The sequence below is a fragment of the Pteropus medius genome, unplaced genomic scaffold, assembly GCF_902729225.1.
Source record: "Pteropus medius unplaced genomic scaffold, Ma_sr-lr_union100, whole genome shotgun sequence".
NCBI classification, from domain to species: domain Eukaryota; kingdom Metazoa; phylum Chordata; class Mammalia; order Chiroptera; family Pteropodidae; genus Pteropus; species Pteropus medius.
Window position 1 is genome coordinate 22,046,283 of NW_024350319.1, and position 12,298 is coordinate 22,058,580.

Sequence of the window (12,298 nt, forward strand, 5' to 3'; positions counted from 1 at the left end):
AGGAACTAAGAAAAGAGAATGAGAAAGAATAGCCAATGAAATGGAAGGGAAACCAGGAGAGTGTAGTGTCCGGAAAGCCAAGAGAAAAAAAGCATTTCAAGAATACTGAGTCAACTGCTATTGATGGGTCAAGAGAAATGACCATTGATTGGATATAATACCATGAAAATCACTGGTAACCATGAGCTTTTCCATGGAACAATGTAAGCAAAAGCCTGACTGGAGTAGGTCCAAGAAAAAAATTAGAGGAAAGAAAGTGGAATCTTTGAAAGGGTTTTGCTCTAAAGGAAAGGTGAAAATGGAGGACTATTTGAAGAAAATGTTTTTTGTTTTTAAAGTGAGATAAATAACATCATATTTGGATGTTGATGAGAAAGAGCTATCAGAGAGGGGAAATTGAGAATGCAGTAGTGAAGAGGGAGAATTACTGAAGCAAAAACACAAAGTAGGTGGAAAGGGATCTAGTGCTGGAGTGGAAGAGTTAGCTTCAGATGGAAAAATGGACAATTCATCCATTGTTACGAGAGCGAAGACAGTGTATATGTACACAAAAGCATGTAGCTGGGTAGATATGCTGAGAATTTGTGGACATTCTTTTCGAAATGTGCTTATAATTTCTCAGTGAAATAAGAAGAAATGTCGTCATCTGAGAGTGAAGGTGGGAAAAATATTGGCAGTTTAAGAAACCAAGAGAATGTACGAAATAATTGTTTAGGAAAGTGAAAAAATAAATTCACTAGAGAATTCTAGTTTGATTGCCAGGCATCATCAATGACCCACTTGAAGTTCATGATCACAAATTTAAAATGAGAGCAGTCAGCATGGTTGTGCGTTTTACTCCAGACTCATAGAGCCACCTGGAAGGAGACACAGAGTAAGCAGAGATACAAATAATATCAAAACTCATATTTTGGTCATATGAACAACTTTTTTTCTATGATTTTATAGCAGCATTCTTCCTCAAATTATTTGGAAAATTGGATGAAACATATTTCTACCAAAAGAAAATTTTACTAATATCTGCTCAATATTTCCTCCTCATTCAAGTCTTTCAGTTTCATGGTCATCAGTTTCACTGTATACCTAATTCATCCTGACCCCTCAATTTGATTCCTGAGTCAGTCCTCCAAGTTTTTACCAAGTTTTCACTTGTTGCAGCACTTCTCCTTCCTTATCCCCTTCTTTTTGGCTTTTTGGCTTGGAAAATTCTTGGGCACCCTAAAGATTTTAACTTTCCGTGTTTAATCTTGTCCAGAAACTACTTTTCCCTACTCTTGATTTTTAAGTAGAGTGTGAAGTGAATGGCTTTTGAGTCATTTGACAAGTTGAAGTTTTCATTTCTGAATCATTAATATGAGTAATGTCTAAACAAATCTGCTGACCACATGCAACAATTAGTTTATCTATTAATTAATAGCTGGGTGCCTTTGGGTCTCTAAAACAGCAACTTCTAACTCTGATCCCAATCACTCTGTTATATCTATAGCAGTTTTGGAACACATGTAATAGCTAGTATTGACATAAACCAGGATAGTATGTGACCATCCTTGAAATCCACAGGGGTTGAAAGAGACTTTTGTTCCCATGCATTTTGTTGCCATTTACCTTTTGTCAAAAGCCACTGAAGAATAGAGGCTGGGAGGACCAGCCTTCCTACAGTGATTCCGGTACAGTACCATTCAATCTTCAGTCTAATTGTAAAGTCCCTGAGCCATGAGGAAAGAGGCACCACTGACGGCTCCTCCCAGTGAATCCCAGATGGCCACAGAGGAAGGGGTGTGGTAAAGCAAGCAACTCACAGTGGAAGATGATCCTTGGCAACAGCGAAGTGAAAGTTCTCCAGAGGGACCAGGCCCAGCTTCATGCAGACACTTTGGGTTGCACACTAGTTGAGGAACTCTCACTTCCTGTGGAAATTCTAATTGGGTGTAGTAAGCTGTTTAAAGGATCCTGTTTTTCTTAGAACCTCTCTTATCCTGTCTCCCTCCTTCAACTGTCTCTACTGGATTTTTCTAAAATGCTTGTATCGATCTATACCCAAAGTATAATCCTGATCAGTCAGGGTTCTCCAGAGAAACAGAACCAACAGGATAAACACACACATGCATGCACGCGCGCGCGCACACACACACACACACACACACCCCTTTATTTTAAGGAATTGGCTTCTGTAATTTGGGGGATTGGCTAGTCTGAAATTCACAGGGCAGACTGGCAGGCTGGAAACTCAGGCAGGAGTTGACATTGCAGTCTTAAATTCTAAATTTGTAAGGCAGGCGGCAGACTGAAAACTTGAGCAGGATTTTGTGCAGCATACTCGAGGCAGAATTTCCTCTCCATAAAACCTCAGTTTTGCTCTTAAGGCCTTCAACTGCTTAGGCGAGGCCTACTCACATTATCAAGGGTGCTCATCTCCTTTGCTTAAAGCCAACTGCTTGTAGATGTTAACCACTTCTACAAAATACCTTCACAGTAATACCTGCATTAGTGTTTGATTAATTAATGGGATACCATAGCCTAACCAAGTTGACACACAAGACAAACCGTCATACTTCCACATAAAAATAATTACAAAAATAGCTATACTTTATTGGGCATTTACTATGACTGTGTATAATGTTAGGCACTTCACGTGAATTATATTATTTAATACGGACAACAACCCCATGAGATAAGTATTATTATCCTGTTTTATAGATGAAGAAACAGAGATTTAGAGCAATTTCCTTAAAGTCACACAATGAATAAGCCAGTGAGTCCAGACTCAAACCTAAGCCTATCTGAGTCCATGTTCTAGGAAATCCTTTCGGTCTCTAATAGATCTCTTGTGGTTGCTTAACCCCTAAGTCTCTAGAGATCATGGAAACTGCCTCAAAGCTGAGAGCCATGGGCCTGAGGGTGGTCAGCAAACTCGTGATTCTCAGTCCTAGCTCCCAGTTTCCAAGACTACGTGGATTTCCAAAGAATTCCTACAGTGTGGCTAAGCAACTTAAGAGTGAGAAGCAGGTAGGCAAGCCTAATCACTCTCTAGTTTCAAAGACAACACCCACAGACTGAAGTTTCCTCTTTCCATGTTGGTTTCTCTTACATTGCCCAGATTCATAATCTGTTACAGTATCAGGATTTGCAGACAGACTCTTAACTACTGACATTTCAACCACTAAATCCTTTAAGTTTGTCTTTAGAACCCACCTTTTCTCAATTTTCTGATTTTTCTTCCTCCTTCATAATCTCATTCAAAACCCCTCTTCTATATGGTACATACATACTATGGAATATTACTCAGCCATAAGAAATGATGAAATGCTGCCATTTGTGACAACATAGACAGATCTTGAGACCATCATGCTGAACAAAAGTCAAACAAAAAATTGAGAACCATATGATTTTACTCGTATGTGGGATATAAAACTGAAAGCAGCAAATGAAGAAGACAATAAAAAAAACGCACAAAAACTCAGACACAGACAACAGTTTAGTGGTTACCAGAAAGGGGAAAGGGGGCAGTAGAAAAGGGTAAAGATGGTCAAATATAGAAGGAGATTTGACTTTGGATGGTGAACACAATGCAATATGCAGATGATATATTATTGAATTGTACACTTGAAATCTATATAATTTTATTAACCAATGTCACCCCAATAAATTTAATTAAAAGAAAAAAAGAAAAAAAAAACTTCTTAGGAAAGGAATGTTTAAAATTATTCACTCCAAGGTTATCTTTCCAAGCAGTACTGATATTTACATTTGGGCAAACTCTTTACATAAATGACTAGATTTCTAATTGTAGAATATTAGACAACAGCTGAGGAGGCATTTAGTAGCTATGGAGCCTTCCAGATGTGGTCATTCTGAATAATCTCTTGCCATCACTTGCCTGCCTTTTTTATATCTAACCCTATTCAGGAGAAACTCCCTTTGTGTTCACGTCCTAACACTTTCCCCATATCCATTTCAAGAGATAAACCTAAAAACCAAGAAGACTTTGAAACATCAGTGTAAGAATTAGACTTAAATGTAGTTCCAAAAATACTGCTAGTAAGAATGAACATTAAGTATTTCTTTAATCCTCGCATTAACTCTGGGAGGTAGGTACGATTATTACTGCCATTTTACAGATAAAGAATTTGGGGTTCAGAGAGATAGTGGGTGGTAGAGCTATGTTGAAATCTAGAATTTATTCACTGTAAACCCAGGACTTAAGTACAGCTTAACATCCATCCCAGTGAAACAGGGTAGGGAGGAATAGGGCATGAAAGGAACATAAATCAGCTCTGGGGAGATTTATCGTAATTGACTCTTGAGTACGTCAAAATTCCAGCCTTAAGTCCCATTTTCTAACAGTTACCTACTTTAAAAATGAGATAAGTTTCTGCAAAATGTTGGGGACAGGAGGAGTTTTAAAAAACCTAACTAGTAGATTTTTTTGAGATAATACAAAAAAGCCAGTTCATATGATATGGGTTTTGAATTTCCAAATTACAAAGTTAGGCAGTATTTACCCTTCTCTTTAAGGCTTGAAAATTTGTGTTAGGCAGTGCTTTACTTTTCCAAAAGAACTCTCTCTGGGGATTATTTCATATGCCCACTGGGGAACCCCTTTTTCCCTCAGAGAACTCGATCCCCAGTTTTTGAGATCTGTAGTATCCAATGACTTGACCAGGACTTCTGTTAATTCTCAGTGGCTTATGACATCGTAGTCAACTCTGCCTTTGGTTCATACTTTTAGGCTTGCTGGTTTTGTTCCTCTTTCATTAATGCCCTCCCACAACTCAGTTCTTCATTAGTTTTCACAAGAAATTCACTTCCACCAACATCTTATAAATTTTAGTACACTTCACCGAAGATATATGGAATCATGGAGAAGTCTGCGTCAATGGCTTCGCTTTCCTCTCCTTTCCCCTTTCTCTCTTTCCTTTTCAGAAGCCAGACAAATTCTTTACCTGGCTTTTTGCATAGAAATTTAGCAAGCTTGTTGCTTAAACCCTTCACACCAGCACCTTATCCAAGTATTTCCTCCAGCAAATAATGTGCTCTCCCTTAGAGAAACTCTGGTAAGAAAAAAAAAAAGTATCTACCCTATTGTTGAGTAAACGCTTACTTTGTTTTGGGAAAAAGAACTTATTTTATGATTAAAAAAAAAATGTGTCAAGTAATGGTGACAGCAAAATTTTTAAAGTCTCTTATCTAGAAAGTCATGTTAATAGTATATTTTTAGTGGATGAAAAGTTATTCTAAATCAGACGGTGGTGTAAAAGCAAAGAGCTATTTCGATTTTTTTTTTTTCTTTTTACCTGGGCCTTTCCTTCACCTATGATTGGGATGACACCATGTTTTAATGATTACTTCAATGATTAAACAACCAAAGGAAGTACGCACAGTGAACTAAAGGCAAACTTTCAGTTTAGTAGAGAAGTTAAAATTACACCTGCTAGTGCCCATACTAATGCTGATCAGAACCTGTTATTCTAATGTAAACATTGCAACTACACTGGTTGTGTGAGACTTGAAGTTGGGCAAAGTTCAAAGGTCTCAACTGCACCTACTCAAAAATTGAAAATTGGACTGTACCCACCAACTCAAAGCAGGAAGCCACATATTGTGGGTCACTGCAGATAACCAACTAGAGATGGCTTTAGGATTCCTACCTAGCAGAGGCATAGAACAGACAATTTTCTGGGTGGGAAGGTAGAGTGAGAGACTAGGTCTTAGAGCTGCATTTACATAGTTCTCTACAGAAACTGAGAAAATACTAATTATCTATATCAATGACTGCAGTGCTAATAAAAATTGTGAGAATACTGAAGCCCATTCTCCCTCTTTGATGCTACCTAGGCCTAGGGCCCCAAAATGGTCTGGAGTCTTTCTGGTTTGGTAGTTGAAGCCAATCCAGAATTGATCCAGTACCTTAAAGTCTTTAGAATATACACATTTACTACTACTGAGCCTTAGATATTCTTGAAAAAGTGTCCCACCCTGAGCTGGCCTTTGCCTCTGTCAAAGACTGGCAGCAAATATTAATGGGCTAAAGAGAGGGGCAAAAATTAGGAGATGATGGAACTAGGAGACAGACTCAATTCCATGCTGAAGAGAGAATGTCCATTTATGTATTATAGAAGATTGAAATACAAAGGATAGTTGTGACATACACATAGGTTGTCTCATATTTTAGGGTAAAACTCAGAAATGCACGTGAATTCACCTGTATAACATACATAAGGTCCTGTGCTTACTTGTTGGTTTTAGGATAACAACACATTGAATTGTGAAGTCTCTTAACTAAAACCTACTGACTCTGTTATTAACCACCTTTTCTTCCTGAGGTGTTTCCCACACCCTCCACCCCTCAAAACACACAGACATGCAGACTCACTCAAACTGTCCTGCTCCTGTATAGAAGAATCTTTGTAAGTTTCTCCCAGGCTTTTGCCTGTATCGTTCTTCCCTACTTCCCAATTTTGGGGACAGTAACCAGAGGCTGCACCCTTCTTCAGGTACATTTGGACGGAGAGAAGGTCATTTGTTTGTTTCCCTATTTGCCTTATGCCTCTTTAAATACTGCTTTATCTTCCGGCAGCTTTCTGATCACACTCCATCTGGTGCACAGAGGCACTGCAAGCAATGCCAAGCCACCTATAACCAACTGTAAACTTACATATGTCAAAAATTACTGCACATAAAATTGAAAAGTAAACAACCACCCAGGGAAAAAAAATTAATGTCCTTACTATATAAATAACACTTACAAATCAATAGGGAAAGAGACTAACAAGCCAATAGAAAAATTGACAAAAATTACAAACAGTTATTCACAAAAATTGCTCAGGTAGTATTTGCAAAAGCCAGGATTTTAACCTGTGTCTATCTAACTCTACAAAAGGAAGACTATTTGAAAAAGAAGTTGGTTAAGAATTAGAATATTTGGAGTGTGTTGTCAGAATATATGTATTCACTTTTTACTGGTATTTTCAAATTTTTTTAATGTAATTGTTTAATAGCCTAAGAAACAAAAGAGCAAGAATTCAGTCCTGGTTGTAGTCCCTTTTAAAGAGTGGTTATACGAGCTGGAGAAGTGCTGCAGGAGGCAGTATCAGAGGTAAAGGATAGAGAGAGAGATTGATTTTTTTTTTCTGAGATCTTCTAAGCATAACTTTTTAACATGAGCCTGAGAAAAGTGTAGTCATCATGCAGCACAGTTTCATACACACCAATGTATTTATTTTTATGAGAAGTCAAGGATTTTATTTCAAATAAATGGATACTATAGCTACAGCTATCACAGAAAACTGAAGGCAGCTAGCATGGGATGGGATCAACTCCCTTGTGACTATGTTGAATTTAAGATGTTTGCTACATCCAAGTGAAAATATCCAGGAAGCAGCTCAACAGCCTACATGTGCTCAAACTATACAAAGTAGCTTTAAAATGTTCCCATTAATATGAGGCAATATGACTCTAGTGATTGAGACCCAATTATGAAACCTGACATTCTGGGCTTGAATTTTTGTACAGCTTTAACATTGGGCAAGTTAATTGTGCCTCAGCTTCCTTCTGTAAAATGGGTATAATGGTACTTACTCTAAGATTTTTGAATAAATTACATAAAGTGCTTAGAATGCCATATAACATATTAACTGCTATATAAATGTGTATCCTTGGTTGAAATAAAAAAGATATTCTAGTTCTAAATTATCACAAACACTATTGTTTTCTGAGTCGTGTTCCATGAAAGGTAGAAGCAAATATAACTCACACACACACAAAAAAACCAGGGTGCTTTAAACAATCTATTTTTAAGTATCAGGCTTCAAAGGCAAGTTCCTGATCCTTAAAATACAGCCAGTTATGGCTGTATTTTCCCAGAGCTTAACTGTAATGCAACAGATGCAGTTTCCTAACCAATGGACTATACTCTTTGTTACAAAGTAAACTACTTCACATCTTTCAGTAAGAAAATACACTAACTCTGAATAGTAAAGGCATCGCCTAATGAATTAGGACAGTTCATTTTCTTAAACTATTTCTCTGGGGGAGGGGACACCTACTCAATTAGAGGTATCTTATTTTGTTTAGTTTCATTTTTTACACCTATCATGCCATGAATTCATAGGGAATGGGTTCCAGCAGCGCAGCCTCCCTTCCACTGGTTCTTGCAATGTGCTTCTCTGGATGGAGCAGGCTGGTGCTTCAGTTGAACTCCGGTAACTTTCTCTTGGGTTTGCTTCTTTTTTGATCATTTTCCTTCACATGTTTCAGGAAGCTGTCTCAGCTCTAAGAGTGCTTAATATGCTCAGTATGCACATTGATTCTCTCAGTAAGAATCTTGCCCTTGTTTGTTTACAACAATGCCAACCTCACACTGGGTAACTAGAGACTCTTCCAGTTTTGCCATGGTGATATTGCTGGGGCATCTCTTTTTGAGCAATGCCCATTCCCTCGGTCTGCATTCCCACCTTTCTTGTAGATTCACATGTATGTGGCCAAAGGAACAACTCCACGTTTTCTAAAAGGCCTAGAGAACATACAGAGACTGCCTCTCTTCTTTCCCTTTGTGTTGGTCATTTTGGCAAATTACTGGAAGATGGTGGTTCCGGCTGAAAGGCACCAATATATTTGTTGTAATAATTATTTTACAGTTTCTCAAAGATCATAGCATATTATATTTTAATTAGCATGTTAGAAGATGGCTACAACAATCTCTCCCATCTTATGTGTCCCTCTAGAACAATGTCACTCTCCCACGAAGAGGTGAAATCCATGTCTCTTCTCTTGGATGATCCTTTGTGACTGCCTTGACCAGTAGGGTGCTGTACAAATCACACTATGCCATGCATTTCCACCTTGTTCTCTTGGAATACTCAGTTTTAGAATCCAGCCACCATTCTGTGAAGAAGCCCAAGATGTCATAGAGAGTCTCACATGGAGAGGAACCAAGCTCCTAGCCAAAAACAAGCTCCAACTTACTAGTCATGTGAATGAACCATCTTGAATATGAATCTTTCCAGCGCCAGTTGATATGCTTTAGCTGGTGCCAAACAGAGCAGAGATAAGCTGTCCAGACTGAGTCTTGCCCAAATTACAGATTCATGAGCAAAACAAATGTGTTATTATTTTAAGCCACTATGTTTTGAAGTAGTTTTATGTACCGATTGATAAATGGAATGGTTAGAATAAATGATCAGACATTAGAGTGTGCCTACTGTAATATTATATTCATTTCATTAACTCATTCAATTTATTTCATTTTGAGCTCTGTCTTCATGCTGGGGATACAACAGTGATTGCAACAGATAATGATGACCATTTTCCTGCCTTCATAGAGTGCTTGAAGTAGGGAGGGCAGACTATAATCAAATTAACAAATTTAAAATTGTTAGGTGGTAGTAAATGCTGTGGAGAAAAAGCAGGATATGGGGAATAGAGAGTGATGGGGTGTTCTCTTTTAGATAGAGTGGTTAGGAAAGGCCTTTCTGAAAAGAAGACAATTGAATAGAGACCTGAAAGAAGTAAGGCAGCACACCAGATAAACATCTAGGAGAATGAGCAGTCATGGCAGAGGGAATAGTTAGTGCAAAATCTCTGAGATAGCAGTGGCTTAGAGGCCAGTATGTTGGAGTAGAATGAGGAAGGGATAGAATAAGAAGAGGTGATGTCAGAGAAGCATGGTGGGAGCCAGAGCATACAGGGTTTCATAGGCTGTGGTGAGGGCTTTGGCCATTGGAGGGTTTTGAGAACAGAAGTACATGATCTGACTTATGTTCTTAAAAGATCAGTCTGGTTGTGTGGAGAATAGATTGTAGGAATGCAAGTTTAAGAGACCTGCTAAGAAGAGGTTAATGCAATGATCCAGGTAACAGATAACGGTAGCTTGGACCAGGGCATGAGAAGTCAGATATTAAAGATATGTATATATTTAAAATACAGTCACCAGGATACAGATGTAAAAATTGGTAAAAAGAGAGGCATCGAGCATACAAAGGATACTCTAAGGTTTCTGGTGTTATTTGCTCTATAGCAAGTACATTTTATGTACTTGTCTTGTTTTCTTCATTAGAGGTCCTGGAGTCGCTCTGTGCATTCAAACATCCATCAAATGGCTGTGATGTCAGTACCAAGAGCCATTTAAGACACTGTGCCTTTAAGCACAGGCTCTCCAAGTTGCTGACCCCACACAGAAATGCAGGAATGACTCATAGGGTTATGACCATCACTTTGAAGTTGTCTTTAACAGATATAATTACACCTTTTTTTGTTTGCAATATTTCATTATGGAATTTGAACTGGGAGGCAGGGAGAATCTAGAAGCTGGCTTTACTGTCGAGTACAAGGGGAGAATCGGTCACAGTAATTTATGTTTTTTTCCCCAAAGAACTTAGTGAGCTTTCATATGAATATCTTGGGTCCTCCCTATATGCCCAAAGTAACTAAAGAGGGAGACAGATATTATTAGTGTCATTTAACAAGAAGACTATCAAAAGGATTTATGGAGTTCGTCATTAGTCATTTATTTTAAGCCTCGAAGAACTGGCAAGATAAGATTGGTTGTTTTTGATGATTTCAGGAAAGATATAGACACATAATTTAAATTCCAGGTAGATTTCTTATCACCCAAAATACTCCTAGCCAGCTGCTTCTTTCCCCTTATTACATACCACCCTCTATGTCGCAATAAGAGATTTTTAAGGTAAACAGGATGGATGATAACTGCCCTTAAAGCAGCACTGACCTCTAAAGTTTAGCAATCACTAGACAAACCTAACTCTTTCTTAATAACTTATTATAAACCTAGTCTCCAGGAAACCATCTAAATATTATTAAATAATTTAAATATTTTTACTTTCATATATTTATTAACCATCTGATGAAGTGGTGCCAAATTTCCCAGATTTGTCCTGAGACTACTTCTTTAGGTTTCAAGGGCTTCTCTCTTGTTTCTAGTAATATGGGTTTCATGTGCTGAACAAACTATGTGCTTTAGTTCATATCGATCGGAGTTTCGTAAGTCTTCATTTTCTGTCATTTGTAATGCTTCAGGTTTGGCCTGATAATTTAGAAGATGACAATTAGTTTACGAGATGCAATTTCACTTTTACTTTTAAACAAAGTTTATTATAGTTAGTATAAATCAAAGAATGTTTACATCTTAGTGAAACAAAACCACATCATGGAATATTCCAAAGTCAAACATACACCCTAAGGAAATTTTTAGAGTATGAGGTCCTTCTTTTAACAGTTTTAAGGCAGGCCCAGATCCCAAAATTGCACAGATGATAGCCACTTGTTCCACTGCAGTCGGCTGTAGCATCTATTTCTTCATTTGTAAAATGGACATAATACTACTACTAGAGTAGTTTTGAGATTAAATGAGATAATGTAATAAATGCTTAGCATAGACTCTGGCTTTAAATAGGTATTTGCTATTTCTAATACATAGACGTCCTGAAGGCCCTCTTTTTTCCCCATTCACTACCTCCCTATCAAGTCTGAGTCATTGAGAAAAGTCCTACAGAACAGTCCAACACAGAAGGGCTCAGATATTATGGGTCCTATGATCTTTGATGGGTATGAAGTTTCCAGGAAGCGCTTCCCTTTGATCCAGGCAAGAAGGGGCCTTGCCCTGGCCCTGCACTTTATAACACTCTGCATATCACAAACACACCGAAAAGTAAATTTATTAAAGAATGCATGGCTATGGCTGCCTCTGTCACTTAGGACTTGGCATTCGGCTCTGACAAGAAACCCTAAGCATCTGCCCTAGTAATCTACCTTTCAGGCCCCAGGGAAATGCTATTCCACACTTCTTGTGCTGCGTCCTTGAAACAAAAGGCAATTGTGGCTGAATGTCATGAAGGTTGTGGGTTCGCGTTACTATTGGCATTTGAAATGAACACTGCTTTGTCGGGCAGGAGGATTTGAATAATGGAAAAATTTTAGGTAAGAGGAAAAAACAAATTAACTTTTTAAATCCTTTTTTTCTGATAATGTGAATGCAAAAGATTCTTGAATAATGAAGTTTCATGTCTGAGAATAGCCAAGTTTCCATTTTCTTGCTTATCTTTATGTTCCAGTTCCTAGTTCCAGAGGTATTCATCATGTTAAAAGAGATTTGATTTAGACAAGATACGAGATGCTGTAGAAGAGTAAAATGAAACAACAGAAGGTGCTCAAATAAAGAACAAATCAGTCTTTGGCAGAAAAATGAATTTTGAATTTGCACTATCTAGTTATTTTACATGTAGTATTGCTTGCTTTTAATTAGTACAAGTGTTGAAAACTCAAACAGATCTAAAATTTTAAA